This window comes from Colossoma macropomum, unplaced genomic scaffold (assembly GCF_904425465.1).
Source record: "Colossoma macropomum unplaced genomic scaffold, Colossoma_macropomum, whole genome shotgun sequence".
Taxonomy (NCBI): Eukaryota; Metazoa; Chordata; class Actinopteri; order Characiformes; family Serrasalmidae; genus Colossoma; species Colossoma macropomum.
In genome coordinates this window covers 44,207,695-44,230,240 of record NW_023494805.1, presented here as the reverse complement: position 1 = coordinate 44,230,240, position 22,546 = coordinate 44,207,695, and positions in this window count along the sequence as shown.

The following is a 22,546-nucleotide window of genomic DNA, read 5'->3' as shown; positions in this document are numbered from 1 at the left end:
ACTGGACTAATGGGTCCTGGAAAGGGCTAACAGCAGCCTGGGCCTTTAGGGCCAGGACTAAGGTAATAGGATACAGGATTGGGCTAGCAGGGTCTGGGCTGGTCTATCAGGCTCTGGACTGGGCTAATGGTGTCCTGGAGTGGGCTATCAGGGTCTGGACTGGGCTAATGTGGTCTGGACTGGGCTAACATCATCCTGGAATGGGCTAATAGGGCTCGGGACTGGGCTAACATTGTCTGGACTGGTCTAATAGGGTTCTGGACTGGGCTAATGTGGTCCGGACTGGTCTACCAGAGTCCTGGACTGGGCTAATAGGATCTGGACTGGGCTAATGGGGTCCTGGATTGGGCTTATTTGGTCTGGAATGGGCTAACATGGCACTGGACTAGAATAGCATGGTCCTGAACTGGCTTAATAAGGTGCTGGGCTATCAGGGTCTGGGTTGGTCTAACAGGATCTAAACTGGGGTAACAGGGTCTTGGACTGGGCTAACAAGGTCTGGACTGGGCTAACAGGGCCTGGAGTGTGCTAACAGCATCCAGGACTGGGCTAATAGGGTAATAGACTGGGCTAAGAGGATCTGGACTTGTCTAACAGGATCTGAACCGGGTTAACCAGGTCCTGAACTGGGGTAACAGGGTTCTAGACTGAGCTGATAGGGTCCTGAACTGGGATGAATCTGTGTAACATGGCTAACAGTGTTAAATCTACAGTTCTTTGTTTAGTAGTTCAGTGATTAGCTCAGTAAATAGAGTTGTGCTTAATCTTGATCAGTGTTTTAAAACGCCTCTGTCATGTTACAGAGATACTGTAGAAAGAGGAGTGAGCATTGTGAGTATTAGCTGTGGGAGCCTGTGGGTGATTCTGAGAGTGACCTTCTGGAATCTGTGCTAGAGAGACACACTGACCAAGCAGAGTTCTGAGAAGCTTTAAAATCGTAATGGAACGAGCCACAGGCAACAGCAGTAAAGTGGAATACCAGGAGTTATTTGATTGGTGGAGTCAGTCAGAGTTTACCTGCAGGCTGGACACACAGGTAGAATGATGGAAAAATAATAGTGGACATTATTGAGATTTTTATTTGCAGAAGATGAACAGGAAGAGAACAAATAAATGTCTGTAGACTGGGATTAAAGAGCAGACAGTACATACAAGGAAATTAAGCCCACTTTAAATTCACTGTTTTTGTGAAGTCACAGAAAACAACTAATTTACATATATCCACCTATTAAGCCTACAGTAGTTTAGCCCCACCCATTCATACTGACTATTAACACAGGAACTATGAAGCTGAAATTGGCTTCTCATTCAAATTTTCTGTTCCACCTTAAATGGTGCAGCTGTTACGTTCAGGCTCCTCAGGCTGAGAGATGCTGGATGTTCTAAGAAGTTCCACTGTGGTTCTTAGTTTTTCAGCACTTAAGCAGCTTTTTGAGCTGTGACTTCTGTACCTCAGGATGTTTTTGGAACTCTAGTCGTTGATGGACGGTGGAGGAAAATCCTTAAAGCAGTTAAACTCTCCCACACTGAGCTGGCTGGGTGTGTAACGTCTGTAGAGTTATGAGGGAACATAAAGCACCTTTTTACAGAGTTCTGGTCAGTTTTAGGGGTTTTTCTTGTGAATCAGAGGCGTTTTAGTCATGTGCTGAGAGACACACATGTTTCCAGAACTGATGAACCACTCGCTGCCTGGACACAAGAACTACTCTAATGAAGAACCTTCAGAACTTAAGCAATAATCTCTGCGTTACACCTTAACAAACACCAGCAGTGAGCTGTGACTATCAGAGCTAGGCCTTCAGTTCAGGCTATAAATGTCAAGACTTGATCAAAAACTAGCCAAAAAAAACACCTCTACAGTGATGCCGCTAGCGCCCCTATTGGGTACTACTAGTATGTTAGCACTAAGCTAACGCTGGTGCAGATGAACCTATTTTGGCTGTTGTACATTAAACATGAACATTTCAAGTTTGAACAATTGAAGAATTTCATCTGAAGATTGTAACTAGAACTGCCATGACTGCATGATCAACACTGATTAATTACAAAAAATAATCAATTAAAATGTACATTCTCTATGAACCAGCTTAGTCATTAATGTGCAGTTTTTAATGATGAGCAGGTAATCTGCAGGACATGATACAGCCATGTTTGCAGACTGAAGACTCTCCACAAGGGCGAGCTATTAGCACGTCTCACTGAAAAAGAGGAAGCCCACACCAGCAGGATCTCACTAATGCAGGATATTTGTATTCACAAATTTCATGAATGCAAAGTAAAATCAAACGTCTGCTGATTCAGACTGTGTGCATATATGAAGTAAAAGGTTTTTAATTAGGTTTAGGCTGAACAGCTCTGCAGACAGCTAACAGGCCAATAGGCTAACAGGCTTCTCAGTAATATTTCCTGTTTTACCGTAAAATTACAACATACAGAGTAAAAATATGACACCTGAAAATTTCTTAGTAGCTTCAAATGCTTTGAATGTCTGCATTTAAACAGAGCAACCTTAAACAGTATTAAATCCCTGCACAGGAAATTAACACTGCTAGCTTGGTGCTAATTGGAAATTAGCATTATCATAGCGGTTTTACACAATTAAATATGGCATTTCTCTGCAGATTGTAGTGCTCAGTTTCTATTTATTTGCTTTGTTTAACACATTGGAAATAAATAAGTATTAAATAAACAAAATGTGCCACAACATTTACACAATTATTATTTTTTCCAATATGTTGAACTGAGTAAATAAACAGTATTTATGTTTTAAAATATGTGTCTCTGTAGAAGATGTGTGACTTATTTACACTCTTATTTACACAAACTTTTGCACATGACTGTATATAATGACCTGCGCAGCCATGAAAAGGTGAATTAATGACTGACTCAAAGCAGAAATAAAGAGTTCTCAAAATAGTAATATATGATTTAAAGGCATTAAACAAAAATAATCTGATAGTATTAAATACATTATATTATATTATATTATATTATATATTGTTATAATTTCTTTGATGGTGAGAAACAGAATCTGATGGATTCACATTTATCTGTGTTTTTTGATTTTATATTAAATATAAAGGTTTCTGTTTTATATATTTTCAGTTGAGTGTTGTGGAATCTGTGTATTATTTAGTTAGGCTCATTTTTATTGTTTGGTCTTTAAAAAAACATCAAAATTATCTTGAGATTCCTCAATTACTGATATAATCAATACATATATCTGATTTTGTATGTATTAGTGTTACAGTACTCTCTCAGTATAGAGCTGCAGCTGCTGTTTAACATTCATAACAATAACCAGAACCTGCTTGGACTACGACTCGTATTCACAATCAAGACGTATCTAAAGCTTTCAGACGTCCAATCTAACAAAATTGTAAATCAGAGTGTGATTGGTTGGTTCCTCTGTCACTTCCTAATTATGTTGGTAGTTAATCTGACGTGTAAGGCCTTCAGTTCAGCTCCTGAAGATCTAACCAATGAGAAAGTAGCTCAGCTGAATCTACTTAGATACCACAGAGAGAACAATCCCGTTCGCACGATTTTCTTTTGGGTGTTTCAAAATTTTAACCCTTTTGTTTCCAACCAAAACTGAACAGTGTAATAAGATTATTACTGCAATACTTACAGAGTTTAAACCCAACAAGCCTGATGATTCTGTTAAATATAAATGAACTAAAAATCATTAAACATTCTCTGAAAATCTAGACGACGCTGAGGGTTCTTCACCATCAGCCTTTTCAGTATATTTAGTAAATGAAGCTGGAAGGTGGAGCTTTTCTAACTTTACAGTAAATAAAGTGATAAAAACTGTGGAGCCTCTGAGGAGCTGAGAGTGTTTCAGGATTCTGAGAGATTCACTCAGAGCTACTCGGTTTAGCCTCAGTTACGCCATTTAGATAAATAAGATAATAAATCGTTTCAGTTAAAATGGTGATTTACGCGCAGCTGAAATGCAGAGTGTTGAAAGACCCGACCTTCTGCTCTGCATTACAGACGCAGCTCAGCTCAGGGTTCAGTACTACAAACGTCCCTCAGAGAGAAAATCAGCTCAGCGTAAATGACATACGCGGTATACACTGAGGGTCCATCAGTCCACGCTCTACAGTCACACCTGCACATTTTAACACACGTTTACTCAGTTTAACAAATAATAAAGCATAAAATATGGCCTGTCCAAAAGTTATGGCACATTTTATATGGGGGACAGCCTGGCTCTCATTCTGCAGGACGGTCAAATGTTTTTCTCACAAAAAAAAAGTGATTGATACATTTGGCCTGGGCTCTTATCCAGAGATAAATCAGTTCTATATGAATTATTCTATACTGCAGTCCAAACTGCAGTTACACAGTAAACAAATTATTTAAAAACAACGATGTTTTCAGATCTTAGATATTAAAACATTCTGTTCTAATGTTTAAACTGAAGACATTAATAGAGACAGTAATAAACTAAATATACACATCATCATTTATAGGATTCTGTCTGTTGGGAGGAGATGGTCCCAAACCCAAACCCCTAAACTTACACTTCTGAAAGTAATACCTACACTCTCAAAAAGATGGCTCTTTGAGGGTTCTTAAAATGGTTCTGTACAATGGTTCTGATTAGCTCTAAATAAGGACAAATTGCCCTTCTGTTCTAAAGGGTTCTAGCTAACCTGCACTAAGATTAACTCATGTTAGACTCTGTGATAAAGTGCTAATGGCTGGAGAACTCAGCTGAGATGAAGATCATCAGATGAAGAAAGCTGGATCTCTGCGTGTTCTCAGTGATCCGACTCGGCACTGCCAGTTCCGTTTAGCCAACTGGACCATGCTGTTGTGGTTGTGAATTAATCCAGTCGGGTCACTCCTCCATCTGTAAACCACACACTTACACGGGCTGAACTTCAGTGCTCACTGCGATCACTGTCGGCCTGAATAACAGGAAATAAAGCTAACGTTAGCGCGTCATAGAAATATCACACTTTTAGCCCTTAGTGAGTGATTAGCTCACTGCTCACTGCTGTATTTAGAGCAGCTGATCTAATTAGAGGGTGTTTCATTGTAAAGGTTAATGATGCGCTTATTCCTCTCATTAATACTCTATAATAAGACATGATGTCACTTTCATTATATTCAGACTATTGTTGGATTCTGAGTAACAGCAGACAGACTGATATCACTTTACTACCGTTACAACATCGTCATTACGAGCCAAATAAACCAAAACCAAGCGGGTGTGGACGAGGCCGAGTGAGAGGGACAAGGCTGAGTGAGAGGGACGAGGCCGAGTGAGAGGGTCGAGGCTGAGTGAGAGGGACGAGGCCGAGTGAGAGGGTCGAGGCCGAGTGAGAGGGACGAGGCAGAGTGAGAGGGATGAGGCCGAGTGAGAGGGACGAGGCAGAGTGAGAGGGATGAAGCCGAGTGAGAGGGACGAGGCCGAGTGAGAGGGACGAGGCAGAGTGAGAGGGACTCAGCAGGGAGCTGAACAAATTACAGGGAATTAAAACTAAGAGTGATTAACATTCAAACAAACACAGCCCCTCCTTTCAGTGTTCCCTCCAAAGCCCCACCCCCAAACAAACACAGCCCCTCCCTTCAGTGTTCCCTCCAAAGCCCCACCCCCAAACAAACACAGCCCCTCCCTTCAGTGTTCCCTCCAAAGCCCCACCCCCAAACAAACACAGCCCCTCCCTTCAGTGTTCCCTCCAAAGCCCCACCCCCAAACAAACACAGCCCCTCCCTTCAGTGTTCCCTCCAAAGCCCCACCCCCAAACAAACACAGCCCCGCCCTTCAGTGTTCCCTCCAAAGCCCCACCCCCAAACAAACACAGCCCCTCCCTTCAGTGTTCCCTCTAAAGCCCCACCCCCAAACAAACACAGCCCCTCCTTTCAGTGTTTTGTTCAAATGCCCCCCCCAAATACAGCCCATCTCTACCCATCAGAAACAACAGATGTACAGATGTAAATAAAATATATATTTTTAATAGTTTTATGATGCTTATCTTTCTGATTCATGTTCTAAAATAGAGGTCAGTGTTTCACTCTCTCTCCTCCTGCTGGGCACTAAAGGACCGGTCGGTCAGTCAGTCAGTCAGAGTCCACAACCTCAAACTCAGCTCCAGTGGGTCACAGCCTCTACAGCAGGCGGTCTCTGGTGGGTTAAGAACATTAGAATGTTACAACAATGTGAGCAGCGCTCTGCAGTTTATGAGCCTAACACACACTGCAGAATGGAGAATGACCTCAGGCTGACCCCAGCGAGAGGTGAAAGGTGAGTCACAGCTGCTCTACAGGAGACATTAAAGTGACAGTTTCCCCGCCGGGTCATTCAGCTCCTCCTCCTGCTGTAAATGACTCTCCGCTTTAAAGTGATGAAAATCAGCTCAGAATAAAAATAAAGCACAAAGTTTACGTCTGAGATTTTTTCTCTCTTCTTAAATTCGCCAACAGAAACTCTGATGATTCTTCTTTAAGAAGTTTTATTTCAGTGATATTCACTCATGTTCCATTTTGATGCTCGCTTTTCAGTCTAAACTGTAAAAATGTATTAAAATATTAAATGTATGGTCTATGTATGTTGTCTAAAATGATGTGCCCTATTTGGCAATAATCTTTTTTTGTTGAAAGAATTGTAAATCCTTTCTGTCAGGGGTGTTCAGAAATATAAAAATTTCATTGTATAAAAGAAATATGTTTTTGAATATTTTCTCGTATGAACAAGAAATAACTCTGAGACGTGACAGTTTGTGAAATTTATTTTTTGAGAAAGTTTCTGAAAAATGCTGACAGGTTTCTGTTTTTCAAGAAATTTGCATCAGTGCTGTTACTCATACTCACACATTAAACAATTTTAAAATTTCAAATAAAAAACAAATGCAACATTGGTAATTTACATACAATGTCAGTTTGAATCTAAAGTGTGAGTGAAGGATGTTTTAGAAAAGCTCAGATTTTAGTAAAGTCAGTGGAGCTCTTGTAAGTGGTGTTATGGTCACTGGTGTTATGGTCAGCTGGTTCACAGTCAGTGGAGTTACTGTCAGTGATGTTACAGTCAGCAGTGTCACTGTCAGTGGTGTTACGGTCAGTAGTGTTACTATCAGTGGTATTATGGTCAGAAATGTTACTGTCAGTGGTGTTACGGTCAGCAATGTTTCTGTCAGTGGTGTTATGGTCATCAGTGTTACTGTCAGCAGTGTTACTGTCAGTGGTGTTACTGTCAGTGGTGTTATGGTCAGCAGTGTTTCTGTCAGTGGTGTTACAGTCAACAGTGCTACTGTCAGTGGTGTTATGGTCAGCAGTGTTACTGTCAGCAGTGATACTGTCAGTGGTGTTATGGTCAGGAGTGTTACTGTCAGTGGTGTTATTGTCAGCAGTGTTACTGTCAGCAGTGATACTGTCAGTGGTTTTATGGTCAGGAATGTTACTGTCAGTGGTGTTATTGTCAGCAGTGTTACTGTCAGTAGTGTTACTGTCAGTGGTGTTATGGTCAGCAGTGTTACTGTCCGTGGTGTTATGGTCAGCAGTGTTACTGTCAGTGGTGTTATGGTCAGCAGTGTTATTGTCAGTGGTGTTATGGTCAGCAGTGTTACTGTCAGCAGTTTTACTGTCAGTGGTGAAAAGTGAACTTTTCTGATGTTCAAATTTACAGACTACATTTCACATTTACACGAACATTTATACTGCATTAGAAAGAGTCCCTTACTCCGACCGTAGTAGGTCGGCCATGTTTCATGCTTCTTTATTTTAGCACTGCAGCTACAAGACTACCATATAATATGCATATACGTGCAATATTTGATACTTACATATAAACATACATATATTTTGAAATATACATTGAACTCTTTATGACATGTATGTTCATATATGGCCAGATTTCAAACAGCAGTTTAAAGTCTTAATGTTGTCCAGTTTTACAGATACACCTGTAAACATTCCACATGTTAAAGAGACACTGATTTATCTCATCTGTCCAGCTGTGTGAGGGTTAACTGGCCACAGGGCAACACCTGATGCTAACGTAACTCACTGTAATGCAGTCAGTCACACTACAGTAAATAAGTCCTATAGGGCTCTGGCAGTGCAGGACACATTATTAACTAATAATAAAGATAAAGAGTTGACACATTAAATACTGAACACTCTGATATGATGTTTAAAGGTTATCACAGTTTGGATGTAGAAGAATATAAGCACTGGGAATTCATATTCAAAATACAGAAATTTAGTATCTACAGTCAGTCCTAGTTGGGTTTGTAAAGGTAATATTCAGAATGCAGTCACTTTATACACTTTTTGTAAACTATGTTTAGAATACTTTCCTACAAAACTAAAAAACAACCTTTAAACGAAATACCATCAATGTTTATTAACTATGGCACATAGCAAACATGCTAATTAGATTAACTCTAAAGAGAACCGATTAACAGCTTCTTTACAAACACTAAAGTTCCTGCTAAAGCCTGAGTAGACTGATAAATCAATGTGATGATCAGTTATTAATCTCAGTGTTACTGAGCTCTGCTAAAGCCTGAGTGGACTGATAAATCAATGTGATGATCAGTTATTAATCTCAGTGTTACTGAGCTCTGCTAAAGCCTGAGTAGACTGATAAATCAATGTGATCGGTTATTAATCTCAGTGTTTCTGAGCTCTGCTAAAGCCTGAGTAGACTGATAAACAAAACAAAACAATAACAGAATAATTACATGAGTAAAAGTGCTAAACTGTAACAGTGCGAATTAAGTAAAAAAAGTTTTCCCATCTGCTTTACCAGGATGGACTGAAGCTGTATTATAAATACATTCTGAATATGTTACTGAATATATTTCGAACAGTGTGTTCAGTATTTTGCCCAACTCTGTCTCCTGACACTGAATAATAAATAACTTGAACTTATTGGCCAATTTAGCTGAAGGTTAAATTAATGAAGGGGCTCTGACTTTTGCACAGTGCTGTTCATTTCACACGTTATTCATCCTGAGGTGAAAATTCAGAGTACTAATCTATAGATTATGTTCCACCTTAAATTCAGTAAAATCTACACTCATAGTGACAGATACAGAATACATGTTGTGAGCACAGTTGGGTTCTAGATGTTGTGTCTCCTAGAAGAGAAAAAAAGCTCCTCTTTTATGAAGCACTTTAAAATCCAGCTAATGTGGAACAGATTAGCGCTGAGCTTGTGGCTGACAAGGCGCTGAGTGAGTGATTTATAGAGGCAGGAGATTTTTCCTAAAATCACTATTACACAACACTCAGCAACAGACACTCTGTCTGAGAGCTAACAATCTGAGAGCTAACAGTCTGAGAGCTAACAATCTGAGAGCTAACAGTCTGAGAGCTAACAGTCTGAGAGCTAACAGTCTGAGAGCTAACAATCTGAGAGCTAACAATCTGAGGGCTAACAGTCTGAGAGCTAACAATCTGAGAGCTAACAGTCTGAGAGCTAACAGTCTGAGGGCTCACAGACTGAGAGGTAACAATCTGAGAGCTAACAGTCTGACAGCTAACAGTCTGAGGGCTCACAGTCTGAGAGCTAACAATCTGAGAGCTAACAGCCTGAGAGCTAACAGTCTGAGAGCTAACAGTCTGAGAGCTAACAGTCTGAGAGCTAACAATCTGAGAGCTAACAGTCTGAGAGCTAACAGTCTGAGAGCTAACAATCTGAGAGCTAACAGTCTGAGAGCTAACAGTCTGAGAGCTAACAATCTGAGAGCTAACAGTCTGAGAGCTAACAGTCTGAGAGCTAACAATCTGAGAGCTAACAGTCTGAGAGCTAACAATCTGAGAGCTAACAATCTGAGGGCTAACAGTCTGAGAGCTAACAATCTGAGAGCTAACAATCTGAGAGCTAACAGTCTGAGGGCTCACAGTCTGAGAGGTAACAATCTGAGAGCTAACAGTCTGACAGCTAACAGTCTGAGGGCTCACAGCCTGAGAGCTCACAATCTGAGAGCTCACAGTCTGAGTGCTAACAGTCTGAGAGCTAACAGTCTGACAGCTCACAATCTGAGAGCTAACAGTCTGAGAGCTAACAGTCTGAGAGCTAACAATCTGACAGCTAACAGTCTGACAGCTCACAATCTGAGAGCTAACAGTCTGAGAGCTAACAGTCTGACAGCTCACAATCTGAGAACTAACAGTCTGAGAGCTAACAGTCTGAGAGCTAACAATCTGAGAACTAACAGTCTGAGAGCTAACAATCTGAGAGCTAACAGTCTGAGAGCTAACAGTCTGAGAGCTAACAATCTGAGAACTAACAGTCTGAGAGCTAACAATCTGAGAGCTAACAGTCTGAGAGCTAACAGTCTGAGAGCTCACAGTCTGAGAGCTAACAGTGTGAGAGCTCACAGTCTGAGAGCTCACAGTCTGAGAGCTAACACCCTGAGAGCTAACAATCTGAGAGCTAACAGTCTGAGAGCTAACAGTGTGAGAGCTCACAATCTGAGAGCTAACACCCTGAGAGCTAACAATCTGAGAGCTAACAGTCTGAGAGCTAACAGTCTGAGAGCTCACAGTCTGAGAGCTAACAGTGTGAGAGCTCACAGTCTGAGAGCTCACAGTCTGAGAGCTAACAGTCTGAGAGCTAAGAGTCTGAGAGCTAACAGTGTGAGAGCTAACAATCTGAGAGCTAACAGTCTGAGAGCTAACAGTCTGAGAGCTAACAGTGTGAGAGCTAACAATCTGGGAGCTAAGAATCTGAGAGCTAACAGTCTGAGAGCTAACAATCTGAGAGCTAACAGCCTGAGAGCTAACAATCTGAGAGCTAACAATCTGAGAGCTAAGAATCTGAGAGCTAACAGTCTGAGAGCTAACAATCTGAGAGCTAACAGTCTGAGAGCTAACAATCTGAGAGCTAACAGTGTGAGAGCTAAGAGTCTGAGAGCTAACAGTCTGAGAGCTAACAGTCTGACAGCTCACAATCTGAGAGCTAACAATCTGAGAGCTAAGAATCTGAGAGCTAACAGTCTGAGAGCTAACAATCTGAGAGCTAACAGTCTGAGAGCTAACAGTCTGAGAGCTAACAGCCTGAGAGCTAACAATCTGAGAGCTAGCAATCTGAGAGCTAACAGTCTGAGAGCTAACAATCTGAGAGGTAACAATCTGAGAGCTAACAGTCTGAGAGCTAACAATCCAAGAGCTAACAGCCTGAGAGCTAACAATCTGAGAGCTAGCAATCTGAGAGCTAACAGTCTGAGAGCTAACAATCTGAGAGCTAAGAATCTGAGAGCTAACAGTCTGAGAGCTAACAATCTGAGAGCTAACAGTGTGAGAGCTAACAGTCTGAGAGCTAACCGTCTGAGAGGTAACAATCTGAGAGCTAACAGTCTGAGAGCTAACAATCTGAGAGCTAACAGCCTGAGAGCTAACAATCTGAGAGCTAGCAATCTGAGAGCTAACAGTCTGAGAGCTAACAATCTGAGAGCTCACAGTCTGAGAGCTAACAATCTGAGAGCTAACAGTCTGAGAGCTAACAGTCTGACAGCTAACAATCTGAGAGCTAACAGTCTGAGAGCTAACAGTGTGAGAGCTAACAGCCTGAGAGCTAGCAATCTGAGAGCTAACAATCTGAGAGCTAGCAATCTGAGAGCTAACAGTCTGAGAGCTAACAATCTGAGAGCTAAGAATCTGAGAGCTAACAGTCTGAGAGCTAACAATCCAAGAGCTAACAGTGTGAGAGCTAACAGTCTGAGAGCTAACAGTCTGAGAGGTAACAATCTGAGAGCTAACAGTCTGAGAGCTAACAATCTGAGAGCTAACACCCTGAGAGCTAACAATCTGAGAGCTAGCAATCTGAGAGCTAACAGTCTGAGAGCTAACAGTCTGAGAGCTCACAGTCTGAGAGCTAACAATCTGAGAGCTAACAGTCTGAGAGCTAACAGTCTGAGAGCTAACAGTCTGACAGCTCACAATCTGAGAACTAACAGTCTGAGAGCTAACAGTCTGACAGCTCACAATCTGAGAACTAACAGTCTGAGAGCTAACAGTCTGAGAGCTAACAATCTGAGAACTAACAGTCTGAGAGCTAACAATCTGAGAGCTAACAGTCTGAGAGCTAACAGTCTGAGAGCTAACAATCTGAGAACTAACAGTCTGAGAGCTAACAATCTGAGAGCTAACAGTCTGAGAGCTCACAGTCTGAGAGCTAACAGTGTGAGAGCTCACAGTCTGAGAGCTCACAGTCTGAGAGCTAACACCCTGAGAGCTAACAATCTGAGAGCTAACAGTCTGAGAGCTAACAGTGTGAGAGCTCACAATCTGAGAGCTAACACCCTGAGAGCTAACAATCTGAGAGCTCACAGTCTGAGAGCTAACAGTCTGAGAGCTCACAGTCTGAGAGCTAACAGTGTGAGAGCTCACAGTCTGAGAGCTCACAGTCTGAGAGCTAACAGTCTGAGAGCTAAGAGTCTGAGAGCTAACAGTGTGAGAGCTAACAATCTGAGAGCTAACAGTCTGAGAGCTAACAGTCTGAGAGCTAACAGTGTGAGAGCTAACAATCTGGGAGCTAAGAATCTGAGAGCTAACAGTCTGAGAGCTAACAATCTGAGAGCTAACAGCCTGAGAGCTAACAATCTGAGAGCTAACAATCTGAGAGCTAAGAATCTGAGAGCTAACAGTCTGAGAGCTAACAATCTGAGAGCTAACAGTCTGAGAGCTAACAATCTGAGAGCTAACAATCTGAGGGCTAAGAGTCTGAGAGCTAACAGTCTGAGAGCTAACAGTCTGACAGCTCACAATCTGAGAGCTAACAATCTGAGAGCTAAGAATCTGAGAGCTAACAGTCTGAGAGCTAACAATCTGAGAGCTAACAGTCTGAGAGCTAACAGTCTGAGAGCTAACAGTGTGAGAGCTAACAGCCTGAGAGCTAACAATCTGAGAGCTAGCAATCTGAGAGCTAACAGTCTGAGAGCTAACAATCTGAGAGGTAACAATCTGAGAGCTAACAGTCTGAGAGCTAACAATCCAAGAGCTAACAGCCTGAGAGCTAACAATCTGAGAGCTAGCAATCTGAGAGCTAGCAATCTGAGAGGTAACAATCTGAGAGCTAAGAATCTGAGAGCTAACAGTCTGAGAGCTAACAATCTGAGAGCTAACAGTGTGAGAGCTAACAGTCTGAGAGCTAACCGTCTGAGAGGTAACAATCTGAGAGCTAACAGTCTGAGAGCTAACAATCTGAGAGCTAACAGCCTGAGAGCTAACAATCTGAGAGCTAGCAATCTGAGAGCTAACAGTCTGAGAGCTAACAATCTGAGAGCTCACAGTCTGAGAGCTAACAATCTGAGAGCTAACAGTCTGAGAGCTAACAGTCTGAGAGCTAACAGTCTGAGAGCTAACAATCTGAGAGCTAACAGTCTGAGAGCTAACAGTGTGAGAGCTAACAGCCTGAGAGCTAGCAATCTGAGAGCTAACAATCTGAGAGCTAGCAATCTGAGAGCTAACAGTCTGAGAGCTAACAATCTGAGAGCTAAGAATCTGAGAGCTAACAGTCTGAGAGCTAACAATCTGAGAGCTAACAGTGTGAGAGCTAACAGTCTGAGAGCTAACAGTCTGAGAGGTAACAATCTGAGAGCTAACAGTCTGAGAGCTAACAATCTGAGAGCTAACACCCTGAGAGCTAACAATCTGAGAGCTAGCAATCTGAGAGCTAACAGTCTGAGAGCTAACAGTCTGAGAGCTCACAGTCTGAGAGCTAACAATCTGAGAGCTAACAGTCTGAGAGCTAACAGTCTGAGAGCTAACAGTCTGACAGCTAACAATCTGAGAGCTAACAGTCTGAGAGCTAACAGTGTGAGAGCTAACAGCCTGAGAGCTAACAATCTGAGAGCTAGCAATCTGAGAGCTAACAGTCTGAGAGCTAACAGTCTGAGAGGTAACAGTCTGAGAGCTAACAGTCTGAGAGCTAACAATCTGAGAGCTAACAGTCTGAGAGCTAACAATCTGAGAGCTAACAGCCTGAGAGCTAACAATCTGAGAGCTAACAGTCTGAGAGCTAACAGTGTGAGAGCTAACAGTCTGAGAGGTAACAGTCTGAGAGCTAACAGCCTGAGAGCTCACAATCTGAAAGCTAAGAATCTGAGAGCTAACAGTCTGAGAGCTAACAGTCTGAGAGCTCACAGTCTGAGAGCTAACAGTCTGAGAGCTCACAGTCTGAGAGCTAACAGTCTGAGAGCTAGCAGTCTGAGAGCTCACAGTCTGAGAGCTCACAGTCTGAGAGCTAAGAGTCTGAGAGCTAACAGTCTGAGAGCTCACAATCTGAGAGCTAACAGCCTGAGAGCTCACAATCTGAGAGCTAAGAATCTGAGAGCTAACAGTCTGAGAGCTAACAGTGTGAGAGCTCACAGTCTGAGAGCTAACAATCTGAGAGCTAACAGCCTGAGAGCTCACAATCTGAAAGCTAAGAATCTGAGAGCTAACAGTCTGAGAGCTAACAGTCTGAGAGCTCACAGTCTGAGAGCTAACAGTCTGAGAGCTCACAGTCTGAGAGCTAACAGTCTGAGAGCTAACAGTCTGAGAGCTAGCAGTCTGAGAGCTCACAGTCTGAGAGCTCACAGTCTGAGAGCTCACAGTCTGAGAGCTAAGAATCTGAGAGCTAACAGTCTGAGAGCTAACAGTGTGAGAGCTCACAGTCTGAGAGCTCACAGTCTGAGAGCTAAGAGTCTGAGAGCTCACAATCTGAGAGCTAAGAATCTGAGAGCTAACAGTGTGAGAGCTAACAGTCTGAGAGCTCACAGTCTGAGAGCTAACAGTCTGAGAGCTAAAGGCCCAAGAGCTATTAGCCAGAGAGCTAACCGGCTGTGAGCTGATAGCCTGAAAGCTAACGTCAAAAACAGTGAGGTACACTTGTTTCCATGGTTACAGCCATTTCTATGGTTAAACTACATCCTACTTCCATGGTTACACTCATTTCCATGGTTACGTTACACCTGTTTCCATGGTTCCTCCTCTTTGTATCATCATCTTCACCTCTGATATCTCAGCTCATGTCTGCTGCTCAGAGAAGCTCTAACTGGCCAATAACATAAATTCCTCAAAACCAACCCGACCTGCACTAAAACCGCCTGAGTTAAACTGAGAATGTTTCTCCGCAGCGACTGAGCCACAGTCATCTCAGCAATGTGCCTCTCCGCTCTGTGTTCTTCATAAACAGCAGCTGCTCTAAATACGGCATGAAGCTCGTTCAGAGAGTCGATCCAAACCAGGATCAAGTTCAGCTCCTTTCATCACCTGCTGCTGCTGCCAGAGCCCTGCAGTCCAGCGCAGCTTCAGTTAGTCTGTGACTTTCTGCAGGAGGAAGATCTCATCTGAGAAGCCCTTCACAGAAGGCCAAGGGTGAGTCCGGTGGGTCAGAGCAGGTATCAGTGACACCTGGCAGAACCTCCACTTCCTCTGGGCTGCAACAGGAGAACTCTCTCCTCTGACTCGCTGACCCCACGACTGCTGCAGCAACGTCCTGCACACAGATCAGATTCAATCTCGCTGAGGATGGAGCAGGTCAGAGGTCAGAGCACAAATCACATTTACAGCCTCATTTAAATACATAAAGCAGCTCGAAATGCATATTAACAAATTCCATTTAACAATTCATAATAACAATACACAACAAGTTCCAACTGTTACATTCTGGTACTTGATGTGACAGTTCCAACTTAAATGGTGCAGCTTTTACATTCTGGCGGCTGATGTGACAATTCCACCTTAAATAATGCGGATGTTACATTCTGGCGTCTGATTCAACAGTTCCACCTTAAATGGTGCAGTTTTTACATTTTGGCGCCTGATGTGCCAGTTCCATCTTAAATGGTTCAGCTGTTCCATTCTGGTGGCTGATTTGATAGTTCCACCTTAAATGATGCAGCTGTTACATTCTGGTGCCTGGTGTGACAGTTTCACCTTATATGGTGCATCTGTTCCTTCTGGCGGCTGGTTTGACAGTTCCACCTTAAATGCTGCAGCTGATCCATTCTGCTGCCTGATGTGACAGTTCCAACTTAAATAATGCAGCTGATCCATTCTGGCAGCTGGCAGTTGCACCTTAAATGGGGAAAATTAAATACTAATTTATCAGTGTTTACAGTTACAGCCGGTGTGCGGAACACAGCGGCTCAGTGATTCATAAAATACAGATAAACACATATAGTTACTGATTTGTGCAACAGCTGCAGTTCCTAATGTATGCACTAGAGGCTCTCTGCATTCTTTAGCATACTTTTGCATTGATACAAACGGGGAAGAATATAATGGCTGAACTATTTAAGGTGGAATTGTCACATCAGCTGCCAGAATGGAACAGTTGCACCATTTAAGGTGGAACTGTCATATCAGGTGTCGAGTTATAATCAATATATTACTATTATAATCAATAAGAAATCCATAACCATATACTAAAAAGTTGATTGACAAAAGTGTATTAATCCTCTCACTAAGGATAGGCCATGCTGTGTGTAGGTTAGGGGATTTTTGCATTGGAGAGTCCCTGGAGTTCAGAAGCTTCTAGAAGCCAGTGTACTTTGTTGCAAGGACAAGCTGGCCCGTGAGAGGGGAGGTAAGCTCAGACAGTATCAGTGTTGGAACCAGTTTAAAAAGACAAAATTTAATTAAAAACCTTGAAAGGATGGGGGCAGCTTAGGATAGCTGAGCATGCAAGTTTTTAAAAAATCAAGGACGCGTGCGGTCGGAAATAAGGGTTTCCAACTGAAGTGTAAGGATGGGAAACAATGGGAACCAAAGTGAAATGAGAAAAGGTGAGAAGAAATATAAATGATGTTTCTGTAATGTACTTTGCATTTGGCTGTCCGGGAGCCATCTTGCCACCTGACGCTCAATAAATGAAGAGGGCCTTTTCCTTCCTTCACAAAGAACTCAACGGCTGAAGTCTTTTATTCAACTTTTTTCTTTTATTTTTGACTGAACTTGATTTTATTTTGCGTTTATGATGAGAACAAGCAACTAGATTTATTAAAAAACTAAAACATAGTTATAGAACAGATTAGTGTTTAATTATCCATATGTTGGGGCTCTGAGCGAGCGGGAATCACACTTAGTCCTGACACAGGCGCCAGAATGGAACAGCTGCACCATTTAAGGTGGAACTGTCATATTAGCCGCCATAAGAGAACAGCTGCACCATTTAAGGTGGAACTGTCACATCAGCCGCCAGAAGAGAACCGCTGCACCATTTAAGGTGGAACTGTCACATCAGCCGCCAGAAGAGAACAGCTGCACCATTTATGGTGGAACTGTGTGGCATGTGCCCACCCCCTGGGCCCCAACAGCGGTTGCGAGAGCCTGCCGGAAGGCGAGGCCTGAACATCGAGCGGCGGCCAACCCTGGCAAGGAGGGCGCGAGTGGGTGGGGGATGGAGCACAAAGCCCAAGCTCCGCCGAGGGACGCGAGTGACGGCGGGAGGAGGAAGACAAGGAGAACGACAATTCCGGCAACGAGAGGCACGAGGCCAAGGAACGAGCCCTGAGCTCCGCCGCCCAGGCCCCGCCCCTTGTTACGCAGTGAGGCCGCTTCACTACACATCACGCTCGACCCAGGCGGCTGAGCTGCGAGCTGGGGCGGTGACGAGGAGGCAGTGACGAGGAGGCAGAGCAGTGAGCTCTCATTCCCTCTCGGCTCGGGTGCTCACAGCTGCATGGAACAGCTGCACCATTGAAGGTGGAACTGTCACATCAGCTGCCAGAATGGAACAGCTGCACCATTTAGGATGGAACTGTCACATCAGGTCACAGAATAGAACAGCTGCATTATTTAAGGTAGACCTGTTATATCAGGCACCAGCTGCACCAGAACAGAATAGCCATACTATTTAATGTGGAACTGATACAACATACAGGGACATGGAGGAGCCTTAGTGGAGTGGAGCAGAGTGAACAACTCAAGCCTAAATATTGGAAAGACAAAGGCTGTCCTGTTGTGGCTCCACAACTGAATTAGATTAGTAGGTAAAAATAAAATAATCCTCCTTTACAGTAAAATAAAGCTCTGCTGATCGTTCAACACAGTTTAACAGTAAATGGTCTTAAACTCTGGAGTTAATGTAGAACTGCTGATTCACCCTTTAACCCTGAAGATCAGCGCAGACTGCTGGTCACCATAGCAACGCAGACAACAGTCTCGCCTAACGAAACGGCAAAGAGAGAGATTTAAGATGAACATTGATAATTTGGAGATGAATGGACTTATTTGCGTTTATAATCACTCCAGCTGGTTTCCTGATACGTTTAATCTGCAGCAAAAAACTGACAAACACTAAAAAGTCGCACGACTGAAGCTTCTCTTTTGTCAGCTTCTTGTTCGATTTTTCCTGTTCCACCTTAAATGGTACAGCAGTTGCATTCTGACGCCTCAGGCACCATTTAAGGTGGAATGGGAAATGTCAAACAAGAAGCTGGAGAATGAGAAGTGACTTTAGCCTTGTTAAAATTTAAGCATTGAGACATTTTACAAGAAACTGTTCTACTTTTGAGGAAAGGTTTCCTGCCAGAGATGTGAGAAAAGCAGCTATAGCTCAGCTAAAGCTGAAAGCAGAGCAAAGTGAGTCTGTGTTTTTGTTTATATTATATTTTTAGTCTATACTAGAACCTCAGCACATACCGAGACATATTTACAGCCAAAGTAACATGGACCTAAAACGTTGTGGCTCCCGAAGCGAGTGGTCTGATTTTTGTTGAAAGGACAAAATGTCTCTTCTTAACGTTTGGGGTGCGACCCCTGAGTTGGTGGCTGACTTCAGGAGACGGAAGAGGGCCTACCATCTCTGACCATAACTAGTGAGGAGGTGGAGATGGCTGCCTCCTTTAGGTTCCTCCTTGAGAGATGAACATCAGCTCATCTCTTAAGTGGGAGGGCAGCACTGCTGTCTCGTTGGTGAAGCTCGTCAGAGGCTCTTCTTTATAAGACAGCTTAAGAATGATATGCTTTTATAGAGCTGTTGTTGAAAATGTGTTGACCTCCATATGTGTCTGGTATGATAGTACAGCAGTATATGAGAGAGAGCAGCTAGAGACAGTGGTGCCTCCAAAATCGCTGGTTGCGACCTTCCATCTGTTGTTTCTGTTTACCCGAAATGGATGGAAAAGAAAACATTAAAATCTATGTAGAAAGTTCAGACCCAGCGCAGCACCTTTTTAAAAAGCTCCCTCTACTGGCACAAGGGTTAGAGGAACACCTTGGCTGTACTTACCCTCCCTCTTAAACTCCACTCCACAGTTTTAACCTTGTTTATTTTAATTAACATAAATGTTATTTATTGGGATTATCTATGTTTTGTGTATGAGTGTATATTGTTTGTGTGTTGTGTGTCACACGCGTCTCAAGTGACTGGGGGAATTTGATTATTGGCTCAGGTTTCAGTAGCGAGCACACGTTCCTCTTTTAATATCTTCAGTTCCTTCATTAACGTGTTAAGCTTCATTTGGTTCTCTCTGATTCACAAACTGGCTCTGTTAAATCAAAAAGGGTTACAAGTCTGACATTGTAACACTAGCAGAACCTTTTTGGTGCTACAAAGAACCATGTAAACACATTCTAAGGTGCTGCGAAGTGGTTCATAGTGTAGCGAGTTCAGGGACTGTTTTTCATGTTTATTCTGATTGTTTGACCTGCAGCAGTTATTTTTCGGGTTTGTTGTAAAAGGACTCTGATTGTGGCACCTTTTTGGGTTGTGTTGATTCTTAGTGCAGCAAGACAGCAGAGAGTCGAGCGCTGCCAGCCGACCAAGCGACGTAGCCAAAGCTCAGAGCGCTCTGCACTTACCTCTTCTGTGTGAGGCAAGGCTGGAGCCACAGACAGCCTTTAAAAAAGTCTACAGTTGTGGAAAAGCTGTGTGCTTCGCACACACACATGCATTTTTTCACATGCATAGCTGCTTATTCTCCTGGGTCCAGCAGGGGGTGCTGGAGTCTATCTCAGCGCTCACAGGGCAGAAGGCAGGCAACACCCTGGACATGTTGCTAGTTCATCACAGGGCAGACAGACATACATACACACTCATGCACCTAGGGAGAATTTAGTATCTCCAGTTGGCCTGACTGCATGTGTTTGGACTGTGGAAAGAAACCCACGCAGACACGGGGAGAACTCCACACAGAGAGAATCCTGGTCGCCTGGACGGGGAATCGAACCCAGACCCTTCTTACTGTGAAGCGATAGCACCAGCCTAAAACTAAAGAAAATTCGTCCCCAAAAAAGTCACCCATCAAAGGAAACAAAAGATAACAAAAACATTACCGAACTTCATGGCAATTTAGAACCCCCCCAAAAAAGATTACACTCCCCACAGCTTCCAATATAAAGGATAGATTTTCAAGCCCAAGAATTCACACACCACCGTAGTGGAACTATAGTTTAAGCGTCACAAAGACGAGCACAACACACAGAGAACAGGCCCAACAACTCCACTGTAAGTACTCTCTTAGTCTGGCAGGCGGAAACATCGCAGCATGCGCAGACTGATAAATCCGAAAGAAATCAGAGTAAGAGTTTACATGCACTGAGAAATCTGATTACTGAGCTCAAATCCAGCCTCTTTATCAGATTCCTTAATCGGATTTCTAGATCAGAGTATGGTGTTTACATGACACTGCAGAAATCTGATTATGATCGGATTACTGAGTGCATGTAAACACACTCACTGTCAGTGCACTGTCACAACCTACTAGAATCCTCATAAGTTTTATTAAGTTGTGAATGGAAACTTGTGACAATGTAAACAGCACCACCTTGTGACAACATTGTGTGTTTGCTGGGCGCCGCATCTCCATCAGCAGCAGCACCTGTAGACTAACACAGAACAGGAGAGCGAGAGAACGAAAGGGAGTGAGACAGCTCATACAAGAGAACGACAGAACACACGTTTAAATAATAATGTGTCCCTGAATGTAACAGTCTGTTATATGATGTTATAAAAGCCACATATTATTTTCTTAGAGCTTTGTTTATTGTACAGGTGGACGTTGGATCTGGTGATACAGTCAACAGCACCAAAATGATAAAGTGTGTAGTTTGATTAAAAAAGGCACAGAATGATGAACATCATTAACCCTAATTATCCAAATGTCTCCCTGTGATCAGTAATAGAGGTCTGTACTGTTTTTTCAGTCCCGCTTCCATCCGCAGTTCCGTCAAAGCAAACTGACATCCAGTATCTGTCAGTCTATTCACAAACACATTATTCTCTGCTGAAATAACAGGTCAGTCGTGGTCATCAGGCTCACTATGAGTAACTTCACCAAATGCCATTTATTCCCAGTAAACACAGAGCAGGAATTAAACCACAGAGCGGTTATTTTTGGTGTTTCCTGGCCGTCGGACTGAAGGCTCCGTCTCTGTGATATACAAGAATCTGCGTGTTGTTGACATGATCGGCTGCTTCACAGTTCTTTAGAATGACTTCATTCACTTTAACTGTTTTACTGTTATCATTTTATATTGTTTACATATGATTTAGTGAGTGTTCTACTTTATTTAGGCTGGTCATTAATCTGCGGGATTTCTCTTCATGTGTGCTTCGTCCCGCTCCCGCCTGCAGGGGGCTGGTTTCCCACCTCCTCAGCACACAGTGCTGAAAATTACTCCTGCACCACAAGATATTGTGGTGAGTCCAGCAGAAATCTGCGAGAGTGCAGAAATCTAATCTCAGTGCTGTGTAGATCCCAGTGTTCTGTACGCAGCCCCAGACGCTCACTAGAGACTCTGAAACTGAGGATGTGCTGCTCAAAAACCTTCACCAGGTAAATCATCTACCACTGAGAGCTCCACAGCTGTTTGTCACACAAATCTCACTCATTTTGGCCTAAACTGAAGGGGAGATACTAAATTCACCCGCTGGGCGTGCATACCCACAGTGCATTACGCAAATAGTCAGAGCTGAAATGCTGGATGAGGCGGTCATCGGTTGAGCGGACTGTTCAGATGGGTTAAGCGAGCTGTAGTTAGTGAACTGGCTAACTCAGCACACAGTGAGGGAGGTTGGGGTGACCTTATTCTGCAACATTATTAAGGTCTGCAATTGTATTACAGAAACATCCTATCTCTGAAATCTGATGTGTTTAGTCTCCATGACGACTTCAGTACGGACTGAATTTAGTTCAGTATCTATTCCAGAATAACAGTTCCTAACTTCATAATCTCATCATGAACTCCAGATAAGAAAACAGCATCACACAAACATCCTAACTAGACTAAACCTCCTAAATCCTGTCCTAACTTTAGGATGAACCCCAACAGGGTCCTCACTTCTGTTTAAGGTCCGCTTCTATGGTTTTTAGGCAGCTGAGTCAGCAGCATAGTTCACTACCAGCATAATGAGCTCCATTTATCTCTACTGTAAAACGCTGCTTTCACTGTGAGATGATTTTCTTTTCTAACTCTGCGTTTTAAAGATCTCAGATGCTGCAGACTCGATCTCCACCGCCCCTCTGATCACCTTGGTGTGTTAATGTTGATGATGAAATATTACAGTGATGGTGGTGAATAATGAGGAGACGGAGCTGAACGTGTGTCTGTTTATTAGGAGGAGTAACGTTAGCGCGCTCGGCTAAAGCGT